Source organism: Hemitrygon akajei, chromosome 29 (assembly GCF_048418815.1).
Source record: "Hemitrygon akajei chromosome 29, sHemAka1.3, whole genome shotgun sequence".
In the NCBI taxonomy this organism is placed as follows: domain Eukaryota; kingdom Metazoa; phylum Chordata; class Chondrichthyes; order Myliobatiformes; family Dasyatidae; genus Hemitrygon; species Hemitrygon akajei.
The window spans coordinates 16,195,376-16,212,738 of record NC_133152.1 but is presented as its reverse complement, the minus strand read 5'-3'; the positions used below and the strand labels follow the sequence as shown (position 1 = coordinate 16,212,738).

The 17,363-nt window shown below is 40.0% G+C and overlaps 1 protein-coding gene across 3 annotated transcripts in view; it reads right to left on the bottom strand.

Moving 5' to 3' along the window:
- Window positions 1-16,103, bottom strand: part of cdc42 (cell division cycle 42) — a 31,753-nt gene extending 15,650 nt beyond the window's left edge. For 2 of the 3 annotated variants that reach the window (XM_073031749.1, XM_073031751.1), the window contains exon 1: window positions 15,990-16,103. The gene's annotated coding sequence lies outside the window, so the exon portion shown is untranslated. Of the gene's footprint in view, window positions 1-15,848; window positions 15,959-15,989 lie in introns of those variants that run through there. The other variant, XM_073031750.1, reaches the window with a different exon arrangement.
- Window positions 16,104-17,363: the final 1,260 nt, after the last annotated feature.

Below are 17,363 nucleotides of genomic sequence, written 5' to 3'. Positions count from 1 at the left end.
AAGCCATTGGGTATTTTTAAAGCAGAGGTTGATAAATTCTTGTCTAGTAAGGACGTGAAAGATTATGGGGAGAAGGCAGAATAGCAGGGTTGAGGGAGAAACAAATCAATATTCAAATGGAGCAAACTTGATAAGCCATTTTGTCCATTCTGTTATCTCTTACAGTCTTTAGTAGATTCTGTCTGCATGTCTGACCATGGACTTTCACACTCCACCCCTCTCCCATCCTTCAAACTGCTCACATTCCCCAAATAAGCACCGTTTTTCTTGTTCCTCAGCTCACTTACCTTTTTTCTCTAAGCCAAATCTCCAGCTACTCTTTTTCAAGAGGCTACTTTTAAACTACATCCTGCCTTCTGCAGGCCTGCTTCCCACTGCCAATCTCACCTAAAGCTGGCACGCTAACCCAAGGTTACCCTAATAGTTTACCATTGTTTGGTTCTAAACTTTTAGTTCTTGAATTCACCAATAGCAGTCTCAAGTTTGAACTAGTAATCATCATTGCATTAATGATTGACTCAAAAAAAATTAAAGTGCATATGGTGATGAGGATATTAGGACTGTAACAGAATATTGAATGGGCAAAGGAGTGTAATAAGACCATAAGATATAGGAGCAGAAGTAGGCCATTTGGCCCATCGAGTCTACTCTGCCATTCAATCATGGGCTGATCCAATTCCTCCAGTCATCCCCACTCTCATTTTCACCCTATACGTTTTAATGCCCTGGCTAATCAAGAACCTATCTCTGCCTTAAATAAACCCAATGACTTGGCCTCCACAGCCACTTGTGGCAACAAATTCCACAGATTTACCAACGTCTAACTAAAGTAATTTCTCCCCATCTCAGTTCTAAAAGGATGTCCTTCAATCCTGAAGTCATGCCCTTTTGTGCTAGAGTCCCCCACCATGGGAAATAACTTTGCCATATCTAATCTGTTCAGGCATTTTAACATTCTGAATGATTCTATGAGATCACCCCTTATTCTCCTTAACTCCAGGGAATACAGCCCAAGATCTGCCAGACATTCCTCATATGGTAACCCTTTCATTCCTGGAATCAATCTCTTGAATCTTCTCTGAACCCTCTCCAATGTCAGTAATGAGGAGTGAAGCTATTCACTTTAAATCTGAAGGCATGATAGCCAAAATGGAAAAAATGAAGGATATTCTATATTAAATTGAGATTATTCATGTTGAAATGCAAGATACTAAGGAGGCACAGCAGGGTAAATGTTCACTCTTCCACTTGTGGAATTCCTCAAGGAAGGGAGTGGGGAGAAATTGTTTAAATGTGGTGGTGCGTCTGAGAGTGAATCTCTGGAATACTCTATTGTAGAAAGTTGTGGAAGCTAAATCACTGGGATATTTGGAACAAAAATTAAAATCTTAAAGTTGTAGAAGATTGGCCATGATATTTAACAGCAGGGACAGCTTAAAGGACTGAGTGCCTTGCTCCTATTTTGTGTTCCTTCATTAACTGGCTGCACGTATGTTGATTTGAAGCTTGTTATCAATAAAGCAGTGTTAATGCATTTTAAAGGAGCAAAAAAAAGAGAATAGCTCACTGATCGACCCCTCCTCATCCGAATCCACTTACTGCCAGCTTTTATTCCACCACGTTTTATATTGCCCATTTCCTCACTACTTTGTCTAGAAGTTGAAGGGCCTCAACTCAACCTCTTCCAGACGCTACCTGACCTGTTGAGTTTCTCCAGTGTAGCTTTTTCACTACTCCATATTCTAGCATCCGAAAACTTGCGACTCTAGTGCTTTTATTTTCAGCTATAGATTTCAGAGTGCTGAAAATCGTTTAATAAACACTGAAACCTAATTGCTGTAGGAATTGGATTGCAACATCTGGTGAATGCAGAACTGAAATATATGCCCTGACGCTTTTTGGAATTGTAGAATGCTGCTTATTGATCATGACCCCTCCTGCACTCAGTGAAGGTTGTTTTTTTTATTATCATTGGCAACTTGAAGATCGTCTATAAAAATCAAACTGTACAGTTACATTGCATCAACCCAGCTTCAAAATTTAATAGGTCTTGTCAGATAGCTTCTTTTGAATTTCGTGGTATAGCAGTTAACGCAATGCTTTAATGTCACTGGTCACTGTTTGGGGTTCAATTCCTACTGTTGTCTGCAAGGAGTTTGTACCCTGTGACCACATGGGCTTCTTGCATTCCAAGGTGCATAGGTTAGGCCTAGTAAGTTGTGGACATCCTGTGTTGGTGCTGGAAGCATGATGATACGGGCGAGATTCTGATTGGTCATTGATGCGAAGTAACACATTTCGCTTTGATGTACATATGACATTACTAATCTTTAATCTCTTTGTAACCTGGTATCATTTTTAATTTTTATTTGCAGGTACAGTGCAGAATAGAGCCTTCCGGCTCAACAAACTACACCATCCAGCAACCCACCTAATTAACATAGCCTAATCACAGGACAATTTAGAATGACCAGTTAACCTACTAATCAGTAGGTCATTCACTTGTTGGAAGGGAAATCAGAGCACCCAGAGGAAACCCATGCATTCATGAGGAGAACATGCTTATGTACAGGGGCAGGAATCAAACCCCAATTGATGATTGCTGGCCTTGTAAAGCATTGCGTTAACTGCTACACTACCATGCCACCCTTGGAAATTGAGAATAAACTATCCAATCTGGGTATACTTGTATTAAATTTTGAAGCTGATATGGTTTAAAGAGCTGAAATTTTAAGGGCCTTAGCTGCAGAAATGTAGTCTACTCCCAAATTGGTCTGCAAATTGCTTAAGTTTTAACTTAAAATAGTTCTTGGATTTGAAAATACTTCCAAGGCCCCTGCATTGGCTGTCTCTAAGCTTTACCTGTTTCATCTTTATAAACAAATATGTTCCTCCAAACTGTTCCCTGTACATGCTGTTTGTTTGTCAACCAACAATAAAGGTTATTAGTATGAAAACACCCAATTTGAAAATTATAAATGCTTTGAGCAATAGCTATTAAAACTAGCAAGAGCTGCATTTAAGCTGCCTTATGAGATAACTTGCAGTATCATTAATGTGCTATAATATGTGCAGAGCTTCAGCATTTCTACTTGTTCTTAGACTAGAATGTTTGCATTCAAGAAAAACAGTAGTTAAAGGCCTTGGGGCTGAATTGTAAGTAATTGGCTCACTACTGAAATATGCTGCTTCAACTATACAGAATTTGGTTGAACACAAGTCAGCCAATATCTGATATTATTGGTGATGAACCACCTGGTGAATTCTAGACTGATTACATTTGTACTGAAAATTGGTATTTCAAGTTTGATCACGTTTAAGTACTACATAACATTTCTCACCCCATCTTTCCACCCCCTTAACAGTGAAGGAGTTCTTCTTGTCCTTGTCACCACCCCAAAAGCTTCCACATCCAACACATTATTCTCCACAACTTCCACCATATTCAATGGGATCCTACCACCAAACATGTCTTTTACCTCCCCAACTCCCATTCACTTTCTGCAGCTATCACTCCCCTCCATGATTCCCTGTCCATTTGTCCTTCCCTACTAATATTCCTCTCAGTACTTAACCCTGCAAGTGGTTAAAGTGCTAGAACTGTCCATTCGCCACCTCCTTCACTTCCATTCAGGGCCTCAAACAGTCCTTCCAGGTGAGGCAACATTTCACCTGCAATTCTGCGGTCATCAATTATGTCTGCTGCTCCTGATGCAGCCTCTTTGTTGGTGAGGCCCATTATCAATTAGGGTACCGCTTGTCGAGCATCTCTGCTCCATCTGTCAAAAGTGGATCTTATTGGTGGCCAAACATTTTAATTCCCATTCTGAATCGTCAGTCCATGGCCTCCTCTTGTGCCACAATGAGGCCACCCTCAGTGGAAGAGCAACACCTTGTATTCTGTCAGGGTAGTAAGCCAATGGCATGAAAATCAATTTCTTCTTGCGGTTTAAAAGAAATTTCATTCCCTCTTCTATCCCCCACTGTCCCCTTACCTCTTCTCACTTTCCCTAGATGCTCCTCCTTTCCTTTCTCCTCTGGTCCATCTTCCTCTCCTATCCTTTACTTTTCTCACCCACCTGGCTTTACCCATCATACAGCTATCCACCTTTCCCTCCATCCACTTCTTATTCAGGCGCTATGCCCCCTCTTTTTCCAGTCCTGAAGGGTCTTGGCTTGAAACGGTGACTGTTCATTCGTTTCACCTGCAATTCTACGGTCATCAATTATGTCTGCTGCTCCTGATGCAGCCTCTTTGTTGGTGAGGCCCATTATGAATTAGGGTACCGCTTGTCGAGCATCTCTGCTCCATCTGTCAAAAGTGGATCTTACTGGTGGCCTGACCTGTAAGATCAGGCCTGACCTTACTGACCGGCTGAGTTCCTCCACCATTGTATGCTGCATAATATTTCTGCTTGTTTAACTTCCACCTCTTACTCCACATTTTCTTAGTGTACAAATGCAGTGACCTATTTTAACAGTGGATGTTTTCATTAAGTTAGTGCACTTTACCATTTCTGCTATCTTACAGAGATTGTAGAGAAAACTTGCAATTCTACAGTTGCTACCGGTACTAGTTTGTGGGTGGAACTGTAATATGAAGCTAGTAGCAGTTGTACCTTACCATCTCTTAAGATGCCTTCAGGTTATTGCCTGTCAACTAACACTAGCTCTTAGTATTATGCTTGAAGCTTTATATCAGTGGTGTACTTTTGTCACTGAATTGAAGGTATCTGATGCAGTTACTGATGATTTTAAACTTATTGTGCCTCCATGCTGCAGTGTTGAGTGAACTTTGCTTCCTTTTCCCATAGTATTTGCACAAGACAGCTGTTTGTACATTTACTTTTGGGCAAGATGGGATGTTTACAGGAATGGTATGCAAAGCATGTTTCATGTTTGTGCCTTTTTCAGTTGATGTTTACAGTGGGATATCCAATTCCTTGCAACCTAACTAGTTTGCACCGAAGCTTGTCAACTAGCATCACCAGCTTCAACAAATATTTGCCAGAGTGCACCATAGCAGAGACAAGATAGTGACCCGAGATCTATCTTTTTGTTTTGTGTACTTGGCCAGAGATACAGATATCAAACACTATTTACATTAAACCAGATACTTGACTACTTTGGCTCTGTCTAATAATATTATCATGTTTTAATGATAATAAAAACCATGATATGCATTTCAGAACAAGTTGTGCTTGACTTTTTAATATTTAAAAAGGATGATTGTATAGAACCTGGGGTTTCAAAGAGCACTATGCCATTGACTGTGCAGCACTTCAAACTATCACAAAGGTGAATAGTAGGCATTAATATTTTGCACACAGTATTGAACAGTATTCTAACGGGATCATTGGGACCCAAGTTTGTAATTTGCAGTCTTATTTGACTGTAAGCTTCTTATTAATTCCAGTGTCATTAAATAAGATGGAAAACTTGAAGTAAGTCTACTTGATCACTTCAATTTAGATGCACAAATGGAGAAAGTCAATTTTGATGTTGCTCAAGGTCATTTGGTTAGAAAGAATAAGGCAGTTTATTCAATAAAAAATATTAAACCCAAATTTTAATTGCCTGGTAGTTTTAATACATTCCAATAGAGTGGCAGGATAAACATTGGGGTAATTCTTAATTCTTGGTATATTTTACTAAATCAACTCCATGAAAACCTGCAGACCATCAGGAAAATGACCTTGTATGTTTAATGTAGCAACAGGAATTAATGCTGTACACAAATTTCAACCCACTGATCTATTAAATGCTCCTCCAAAAGGAATTTTTCCAGCTTATAATAGATCTATGCAAATTATCTGTAGCTCCAGGAAATAAAATCCAGAGACGAGTTGAAGGCAAGGTATAACCAACATGACTACTTGAAGCTGTATTTTTATAAAGTATCTAGTAGAATGAAGATGCAATCAAGAATTACTGTTATCCTAATTAAGCATCCAACTAATGCTACAAAGTAGAAAGTTGCCCAAGCTTGTTATACAGAAACTAATATCCAAATGCTATTTTAAATATCTTTGGTTTTCTACAATATTTGAACTTCCATTTTTGCTTACTGTGTTAATTTCATACACACATAGAGATGCTCATCTGAACTAATGAATAGTACAAATGTAATAACAAGATGTAGCGAGTACTGCTAGACCAGGGTTTCTTAACTTGGGTTCTGCAAAAGGTTGTGATATATAAAACACATTTTTTTGAGCTTCACGCTACTCGAAATGCTACTGCTTGCAGTGGTGGGCAGTAACTGAACAGCCCCATTAGCGAACTCATTAGAGGACTCTCAACTCAGCATGGCAGTGCACAGTAAGACCGTGTTTTTTTGGTGAGTCCATTCTCAGTTTTTGACACGAGATGGGGAGGCCATTGATGATTGATGAGCGCTGTACTGCACACAGGGGAGGATGGTAGGCTGATGAGGAGCATTCAGTGTGTTTTCCGATCGTTAAATGGACTCTCCCAACTTGGGCTGTGACATCAGTCTAACCCTCCCAAATTACCTCCCATAACTTCCCCTTTCATCATATGAACCAGTTGAACAAGTCTCTGCAAGGCCCTGGAGAAAATGTTTTGACTTCAAGTGACAAGATTCTTGGATTTAAAAGAAACTGAATCTTTGGGGGGGGGGGAACACGTTGTAGGAAATCCTGAAATGTTTCCACTGCTGCTTGGGTTGAGAGTGAAGGAGGATATCAAAAAGTCTTGTATCTTATTGAAAACCAGCTGGAAGAAATACAGTACAAAATTGAATAGCATTTTTCCTCTCTTTCAACACAAGTGTATGACTGGATGGGGGACCCTGTCTCCAAATTTTCTGCTCAGCCCGAGACCTTCCCTTTGAGAGAAGAGAGGAAACTTTGAGCTGCAGTCTCAGCGTGCACTCAAGATGAGATTTACTGACCTACTCATGGACAAATCGTGGATTTCTGTGAGAATATCCTGCCATTCATAGGAAAGTAATGCTGCAGTTTTCAACTTCATGTGTGAGCAAGCTTTTTCTTGTTCAACAAGCATAAGAGCAAGGACAGAAATAGTCTCATTTCAGTTGAAGGTGAAATCTGTGAGAGCTCATCTCAAGTTCGACCCAGAATTGAGAACTTGTGCAGCAAAGAAAAAAGCACAGGTTTTATAAGCTAGGCCTATATTTGAGCCTGATCATGTTACTTAGTAAATGTTTTTCCCTCCAAGGTCTTGAATAAAAATGTATCTTGCTATATTCTTATTCATATAACTTTGTCCCCAAAAAAACATAAGCCAATATCAATAAAATCTTCATGTTGTAAATAGTGTTAATTATATCAATTTACAATCTTTATTCAAAGCAAATCTACCAAGCCTACCTTCAGAAAAATTAAATCCCATTTTGGCTTAAGCCAGTTATTTAACAGAAATTTATTATGTTTGCTAAAGGAGTTCTCTAAAATTTATGAAAGGGAAAATTTTCTAGGTAAGCAAAGCTTGACTACCTGTTTCCACCCCGCCCCCCCACACCAAGAAAGGTTGGCTAAAAATTCATTCTCTACTCAAGAGCATTGACAATTGTTTTTGGAACTTACTGATCACACTAATATACTGCGAGCTGTTGATAAAATAATTTTTACACTGGAGCTCCCCGAGACCTGAAAATTATTTTACAGGTTCCTCCAGGGCAAAAAGGTTGAGAAAGGCTGTGCAAGACTTAACTTGCTCGTTTTGAAGGTCAAAGCACAGAGGAACCATCACAAACTCCCCCAGCTCCCAATGATCCTGTGCTTTCAGTGAAGCCAATGTGTGAATATCTTTTGTGGGGGGGGTGAACCCACAAAAAGAATTTGCCCATCTGCGCAACAGCAAATGGCATTTCATTGGCTCTTCACTCAACCCTGGAGCATCTGGACAGCAAACACACATACATCAGGATGCTCTTTATTGACTACAGCTTGGTGTTCAAAACCATCAACCCCTCAAGACTCAACAACAAGCTTCAAGAGCTTGACCTCAATACCACCTCACTTGCAAATCCCAATCAGTTTGGATTGGCCACATCATCATCTTCACAATCTCCAACAGCACAGGTGCACCAGAAGGCCATGTGCTTAGCCCCAGGCTCTACACTAAGCAGAACTCCAATACCATATTCAAGTGCACGGATAACACCATTGTCATAGGCCAAATCAAAGGTGGTGATGAATTAGCATAGGAGATTGAAAATCTCACTGAGTGGTGCCACAACAACATCTCACTCAATAAGATGAAGGAACTGATTTTTGACTTCATTAGGAAACCAGGAGGTCCATGAGTCAGTTCTCATTGGAAAAGTCAGCAGAGAAAAGGGTCAGCAACTTTAAAATCCTCAATGTTATCATTCCAGAGGACTTGTCCTGGGCCCAGGAATTATGAAGAAAGCATGGCAGCATCTCAACTTCCTTAGGATTCGACATGCCACCTTGATATAAGCTCTATGTAAGTGTGGAGGATAGTACATTTATTGGATGCATCACGGCCTGGTACGGAAACACCTTTAACAGAAAAATCTTACAAAAAGTAGTGGACACCGCCCAGTCTATCACGGGTAAAGCTCTCGCCACCATTGAGCATATCTACACATAGCATTCTTGTAAGAGAGCAACATCCATTATCAGGGACACCCACTAACCTGGCCGTGCTCTCTTCTCACTGCTGCCATCAGGAAGGTGGTAGGAGCCTCAGGACTCAGACTACCAGGTTCAGAAACCGTTACTACCCCTCAACCATCAGGCTCTTGAACTAATGGGGATAACTTCACTTGCCCACTGTTGAAATATTCCCACAACCTATCAACTCACTTTCAAGGACTTTTTTCAATCTCATGTTCAATATTTATTGCTTATTTATTTAATATTGTTATTTCTTCATTCTTTGCATTTGCAGTTTATCGTCTTTTACACACTGGCTCTTTGCCCAGTTGGCACAGTCATTATTGGGTTTACTAAATATGCCTGCAAAAAAATGAACCTCAGGGCTACATGTTGTCATATGTACTTGATAATAAATTTACTTTAAACTTGACACTTTTAGCATTTGTAGCTACAACTACATTTGGTTATGTATTGTGTCCACAAGCAACAACAGATATCAAATTATTGAAAGCTTTGGTTAAAAAAAATTGCAGTTCAAACAATGCATGTCCTTACTAGAACAGCCAAACATGGCATTCCTTGGAGTAGTATGTATAGCTGCAATCTATTAAATTGCATCAAAAGTGCAATTTCCTCCAAAGTGCATTGCCTCTGACAATAACAAATGCTCCAACACAATTACTCATTGTTGTTAGTGCAAAACTTCCTACTTGCATACTTAATTTCTCTAATCTACTCAAAACTGATTAAATATTTGATTGTTTACCTAAAGGAACTATGTCTGGTAAAGTAGTCAATGACAAAAGCATGCATAAATTAAGCATGTAGTTTCACCTAAACCTAGTAATTCAGCAATTTACTTTAATCTCCACGTAACAATTCACTCAGTATAAAAATCACAGTAAAAGGGCTTGAATTATTTTTTTAAATGATACTAAGAACATCAGTATAATGCCTCACTAAGTACAACTATGTAACATGCATATCAACACAGTAAATACCAAGATACAGGTTATCAATTCACAGAACAGATGGCAGGACTCTGGTCAATTATGATTCAGTACATGAAAGCCACAGGCTTTCACTACTGGTGTACTATAGTGATCGTCAACCCACCTTAAAAAACCCACCCATGCAATCCAATAACAGTTCTGCAGTACAACCTTTATTCAAATCAGAAATAGTGACTTCTTTTAAAAAAGCATTGCAACTTACCCCCAAGGTCATAGCCCTCCTCTGAAAGCCTGCGATTCCAGGTACAGAACAAACCTCTACACACCCAACCCCCAAGTTTCATCCCCCTTCCACTTACTCCATGTGTCCACTCTCTCCCTGCTCCTCCCCAATACTCCCCAATGCCATTAGGCTTTACAATTCTACCGCCAGGACTTAAGAACTTTTTAAAAGCTATTATTAATGCTTTTTGAGATAGTGATTTAGATGCATATCATATTTTTTACTGAGTTAAGTATTGTATGTAATTAGTTTTGCTACAACAAGTGTATGGGACATTGGAAAAAAAGTTGAATTTCCCCATGGGGATGAATAAAGTATCTATCTATCTATCTATCCAATGCTCCCATTTGTCAACCCCACCTCTTTTACTAAATTTAATCAGCCAGCATGTTATTATTTCCCCTATTCCCTCCTCTATGTTCTAATTCATCATTCCTCACGTGGATACACCTATCAATTTCCAGCCATTGCCTATCTCTTAACTTTAGACTGGTCATTACCCCTATTCTTTCAATGTAAATGAAGGTACTCAACAAAACCTTGAATGTCCATTTCCTGTACAGATGCTGCCTGATCTAATTTCATCCAGCAGCCAATTTTTTGATAAAGATTCCAACACCTACAATCTCTTGCATCTAATAATCTTAGATTTCCTTTTAGATTTCACTTCCACGCCTTCTAACCAATTCTAATGTTCTTAATATCTGTTACACTTTCCATCATCTCCTGAACTAGTCACTGAGGTTTCACATTTGGTAGTCCCATTTATTTGACAAAAATGTTCATTGTGAACCACTTATTGCTTCAATATTATCTTGCCATCCAGTATCTGGTACAAGTTCACTTGCTGAAAAAAAAAACAAAAATTGAACTTTACTCCAGTCCTCTGCATTAACACTAGAATTAACTGCTAATTTGATGGTGACAATTGTTCCCCCACTGAACCACATTTCATCTTCCCATTTCATACACACATACAATCCAGAACCATCCTCACCCATATCCCACCACCACTACTGTTGTTGCTTCCTCACCCAACATGATGGGTTTGGTATAACAAAACTAGAGCTGCAAATGCACTCCCAGTGCAGAACAATTGGCCAAATAATTCACACATGCGTATTTTAATAGCCACATAGCCTCAGTTGACAATTCCATTTCTTCGCAGTTAGAATAGTTCATAAGCAGGATAGAAGACGATACAAGTATGAAGGAACAGATAGTGGACTTGAACATCCAAGTCACCTGAAAAGGGCGAGACAGGAAGTCACAGACTGCATTATCAGATAACAAGAGCAGAGAAGCTTTCACCAGGTACTTGCACATCTACAGCAAGCATAATAATGTCCAGTTCTGGTCACATTATAGGAATGATGCGATTTCACTGTAAAGAGAGGACAACGGTGTACTGCCTGGAAATTTTAGCCAAATTCAGATTAGGTCAGAACTGCTTTCTTTGGAATGCAGACAGTAGCTGAAGGAATAATATAAACTGGCCAATAAAATGGGTACAGCCTATTTCACTCACATAGATCAAAAACCAGGTGAGAATTTTTTTATTTTTTTTAATGCAGTACAATAACATTTAAGCCAGCAGGTTGATAAAGAATGGAACTCTGCTTGTAAAGAATGGCAGATCCAGAAACTTCCACATTTACATGTACTTGAAGCACTGTGCCTATGGGACAGTGAATAAAATGCCAGAGGCTGGACCAGATCCAACAGATTTCCCAGGTAATTGCAATGGCCAGAGTATTTTACTGTTTTTATAATTTCACCCCTCCTAAAGAAACATTAATCCAGGGGATCAAGGCCCAGAGGATGTGTGGATCCAATGGGCTAAAAAAAAATGTAGTACAGCTAGCTGAACCACTGCCTCCCATCCCAACCTGGGGTGCTGTGTCCATGGAGCTTTTGCATTTGCCCAATGACCACTCAAAATCCCTTCCACTTTTACAGTAGAGTGGTAGAATCTGAGAGGGTTGGAAAATGCTTTTTTTTAAAAAAAACTTTGCCCCATGATTAGTGCAAAATCTATGGTTTTGGGCTGAAAAAAACCATTTCATGCAGTACCTTTTCATGAAGAATTAACAGCAAGTGCAATTCTTCAGCTTACAATCACCCAGACAGCAGAGTCAGAAATTACATTCTTCAATTGGGATAGGGCTTCCATTTTGGTGGGTAATGACGCAGAATTGCTGAGGCAAGCTAGATCAGCACTTTCCCACTAGCGCGCAAAGACAAAGTGGCACAAATATCAGAAACCAGGTCAATTCCTTTTAAATTTCTACTCCTATTCTCTCCAACCTAAACAATTGCCTGTGATAATTTTAAACATTAATCCTTCAGACACCACATGTACATGTTCAAAGCAAGATCATACAAATTGATTAATCACAGTACAAGCCTCAAAAAGAACCATTTAACAAGACCTACTGAACTGTCCAGATGAAACTTACTCAAGGTGTGCACCCTATTTAGATTTTTTCCTTAAATGCAATCATATAATACACCTCAGTAATTGGACTACATGTTAAAGGGAATTGGGAAAATACAAAATTAGTCCAGAAGAGTAACCCAAGAGATGAATAATTAATGGAGAGGTGCAGCAGTTAGGGAGCCCAATGGCCTCCTGCTGTTATTATTTCTCATTCCAATTTTGCACATTTCTTGTAAACTTCATAATTTCCCATTCATGAAAGTATTGCACCAAAATTTGCTAAGGCAGACAAAAAAAACAGCACTCAAATGCAAAATAGCTGATGGACGAGCAGGAGAAGGGTCACTGCAGTCAATAAAAACATTTATGGAGCAAAAAGGCTTCATGAAACTCACATCTGTTTAACACTGTAGGCCTCAATATCAAAATTGTCTGTGATGAGGTTACGTGTAAAGTACGAATAAAAAAAAGGTTGTATCTAGACAAACTTGCAGCCTCAGTGTACATAAGGCAACTAGACAAAAGTCTATGGATTTCAATTCCAAATGTAATGGTAAAGGCAATTTTACATTATGTCAAATTAGTCATAAACACAAGAGATTTTGAAAATGCCAGTAAAGTAGAACAGTATACAGAAAATGCTGGAGGAACTCAGTCATATTCGTTGTGGTCCAAGATCACCAGGCTGTTGTATTCAGCAAGGGTCACAAATATGACAATTCCTTCTCTTGGAAAAAAGTTTATATTGCATGGCAAACTTGGCCATAATCATTGCTTTGAAGAGTGCAGTAGCTGTAAAACAAGATTTTTTTTTAATATTACTGAAAGGTAACAGAATTTACCTGTAATTTTAAGCAGTATTGCTGTTAGTAACTGAAAACCAGTTTGAAAAATAACTACACACTGCAACAATAGAGGTGGTGCAGAACTTGTATTATGGTCCAAAACCCAGCCAGTGATCCAAGAAACGCTGATGCAACTTTATAACTAGTCACACTGAAGGTTACTAACCACAGCATCAAGTGCAAAGTTTCCTCACAGGAAGTTGAGACTTTAAAGAACAAGCAACAACGTTGCATTTTTCTTTCATATTTTATGAAATGCATTGGAACCAATTGGGCACATTGCACTGTTCACCCAGCTAGAACAATTATAAATGTTCTCATCTTCTATTGGCCCTGAAGATTCACAAGCCAAAGCCTTCACCTTCAAAATAGACACACTGAATAAAGCACTTTAGTGTACACCACAACTTAATAACTTTAAAGGGAAGTTATGAATTGAACAAACTTGTTCTTGGGAAGTGAACTATCTGAGAGATTAAAGACCTTACATAGGTTCAAACCAATTAAACAACTCCCCTTAATATTCTGCCTTAGAAAACGATAGTTATTACATATGACATACAAGAATTTAGCACAGTACAGCAACAGGTATTTTCAGCACTATGACAACAAACAAATTTCACTTATCTGCGCAGGATCTATGGTCTATTCCCTTCACATTCATGCCTCTTAAAAATGCCACTGTCATGATTACTTCCACCACTATCCTGGCAGCATGTTCCAGGCATCTACCACTCAAAAAACCTTCCCCCTTGGTCACCCTCAAATCCATGACTTCTACTACCTGACATTGAGAAAAAGATTCTCAACTCCTGTCAGGCTTTCCCTCAGCCTCAAACACTCCAGAGAAAATGTGTCCAACTTCGTACAGCTAATACTCCCTAATAAAAGCAGCTTTCTAGTTAACCTCAACCACCCTCTCCAAAGCCTCAACATTCTTTCTGTAGTGAGGCAACCTGAACTGAACATAGTACACCAAATGATCGACTTCAAGGAGGATTTAAGTGTTAGCTAAAATGCATTGACAAATCCTGAAAAATTGGCAAATCACTGAAAAAGCAAGTCCACCTCTTTAGAGTCTCAACATCAGTGTTTAAAATTTATGCCCTTCAAAGATTATTGACCACATTCACGTCATAAGCGATAAAATATTGAATTCTAATTAGATGAAGTGTTACCATTAGATTTTAAAATTTCCAAACTTGACCGATGTTTATACAACCAGCAAAACAAAAAAATCCCTCCTATACTTAACTTCCCAAAGTGAAAGCACCTAGAAATTCATGTAATGGAAGCAAGATACTCTGATGCCAATTGGATCTTCCATATGAAAATTTAAAAACTAAAGACATTAAAACTAAGCCAATTAAGTTTCAGAAACCCTTAAACAAGACTAACTTGCAAAGCATTCTACTAACTTCCTGTGACTGCAATACAACCCATATCTACGACTCATTACCAAATCCAAGATGAGTCCCATATAGGTCACAAAAGCAAACAAAAACATGGGCCCTGTATGATTCAAATCATAATCAAAAGACAGGAATGAAGATAGTTCAATAGCACTGATTACGTACAAAAATTGACAGATTTATGCCTTCCTGACAATGTCATACAATCCTTAAAGATTCTTAATCAGTAAATTGGAAAAACTAAACTCCATTTAAATACGTTTCCTACTGTAGGAATTCAACAAGGGGGAAGAAAAAACACAATCCATCAAGTAGATACTGTTCATCATACATCAATACTGGAAGTGGACACAGAATCCACTTTGAAAACTGCCATATTAAATTGATCAAGATGACTTTCATACTAAAAATTAGAATCACAACTTAGCAAAAACGTGTTTAAATGCCAGCCTTTGAAAAAAATGGCCTACTGAAATCTTCCAACAATAGAATCAGTATTTTTATATACCTTGCAAGTCGATTGAAATTCTGATTATCCTACCCATTTTACAAAACTAAGGTTTCAATCTCAAAGACAAGTGCCATTTTCATCTCAAAAACGCTGATTTGCTCAAAACCCTGTCCAAATATGATTGCACTCCAGTTTGCAAACCCTTTAACCCAAAATGACAAAATAGCACCCAGTTGCATCGCTCTAACTTCCTCTTCGATTCCTTGTAATGCGAGAGCAACCTTAAAACAGGAAACCCTTTTATAAAATGACAGCGGCTTTAAATGCAGTTAAATTGTCCACAACTAGAGATGTTGCTAGTGTCAGCTGGAATTAAGGAGGAAGACGCCTACAAACTGCGGCATTTAGCGAGATGCGAATAAATAAAATGCAGCAAACACACCCCTCCCCCTTTGCACTGAATATAAAGCAGTTTGCCGAATCTCCGCTGCCGCAATAAGGCCGAAAGAGCGCACCGCCCCACCCAGTCAACTCTCTGCCGTATCCGGGCTCCGTTCGGGAGGGAGCGTTATGTTTGGGGAGGGGAGGCGTAAAGAGACAGTCGAGGCAATGTCCCCAAGCCGGGTGACAAGACAGGAACCGGGCAGAGGAGCCGCCGAACCTCCAGGCACCGACCTTCATCCCTCCTTCAATACACTGAGAATAGGGGGGAAAGGCCCGGAGAGGCAAGCTGAGCTTCGGCCGGCCGACGCCCAACGTCTCCCGGCGTGTACCGAAACCAGAACGGGGCCAGGAAGCGAGGGCCCAGGCGTTGTGTGGAGCCGCGGTGGCAGCCCTGCCGCTGCCGCCTACCTGCTTCCCTCGCTCGCCTCATCCCCCTAGGCCGAGCCTTCAGCTCACCATCCCCGATACCACAGTTTAGACAGCGGGACGAGGGGCCCACAACGGCGATAGGAACCGAAGCTAGTCCCGTACCCCCAGCCTGTCACTTACCCCAACAAGATACCGACTGCACCGGGCGTTGGCAACTGCACGGGGTTTCCTGCACTGCTTTAAACCGCTGCAGGGGCACGCCACGATGACCTCATCGCGCTGCCTCTTCAAGGCAACCGGAACGTCACTGTGCGTCATCACGCTGCCATTCTAAAGTTTCCTGTGTCTGCAACATGCCTCGGGGATTGATACCATCCTTGAGGCACCGACTCTGAAATGGCTTGTGTGAAGCACTTGTCATTACCTACCATGCATGACACCCAAGGTAGTGCACACTATCCGTATATTCCAGGCATTAACCGCCCCCTTTTTTTTAGTGATGAGAGTTTTTCCACACTTCACAAGAAAATGCTAAACCAGGAGTAAGGCACCTACTCCACTGTTCAATAACATCCTACTAATCTTCCAGAGCATCATTTTCCTATTCTGTATATATATCCCTGATTCCTAAAATATACAAAAATGTATCCCAATCTGCTTTCAATATGATAAATGTCTGACCCCCCTCCCACAAAACTCTTTGAGAGAATTCCAAATATTTACCCCTGTTGTTAAAGAAATTCCTCGTCTCTTTATTCCTCAATCACCTCCTCCTTTTCTCAAGACTGTAAACCCTAGCTACCATCTATCCTGTTGAGTCGTACAAGCATTTTATTCTTTCAATCTAGTCACTACTGAAATACGGGCTCATCCTGCTCAATCCCACCTCTTATAGTAGAAATGCCTTCAGGAAAAATCTTGGCATACCTTTGCCAAACTCCCTGAATAGCAAATGCATCATTTCTTTCTTAAAGAGATTGAAACTGAACACCTATCAAAATGTTGTAAGACAGATTCAACCTTGCATGTATATCCTCTTAAAATAAAGACAAATTACTGTTTATCTCCGAAAATACTTGTTACACCTGCATATTCTACCCATCAAGATCCCTTTGTGCATCTCAACATTGACAAAATATTTGAAGGAAATATTTCTATTTCCTTCCAATAAAGTGGCAACCAGTTTTGATATGGATACTGCACTGCAGCGGCCTGGAAGGTTCTACAACGGGCTGGTGCCAGTGATGCCCAATGCACCACCTGCACCAGCCTACCTGCCATCAAGGACACGAATACAGAAAGGTGCCAGAAAAAGGTCAGCAGTAGCATGAAGGATCCTACCCACCCTGATCATGGACCCAACAGGGAGGAGGCCACATTGCAAACACAGCAGCACCACCAGGCTCAAAAACCGTTACGTTCCCTAAGCAGTAAGTCTGATTAACACTTCCACCCACTAACCCACCCCTCCATAACCCCCACCAGCACCACTTTATCATTTCCCAACAAGAGTCACCATATGTACAGGCGTTTCTGTGCCTAGTGTCACTTTAT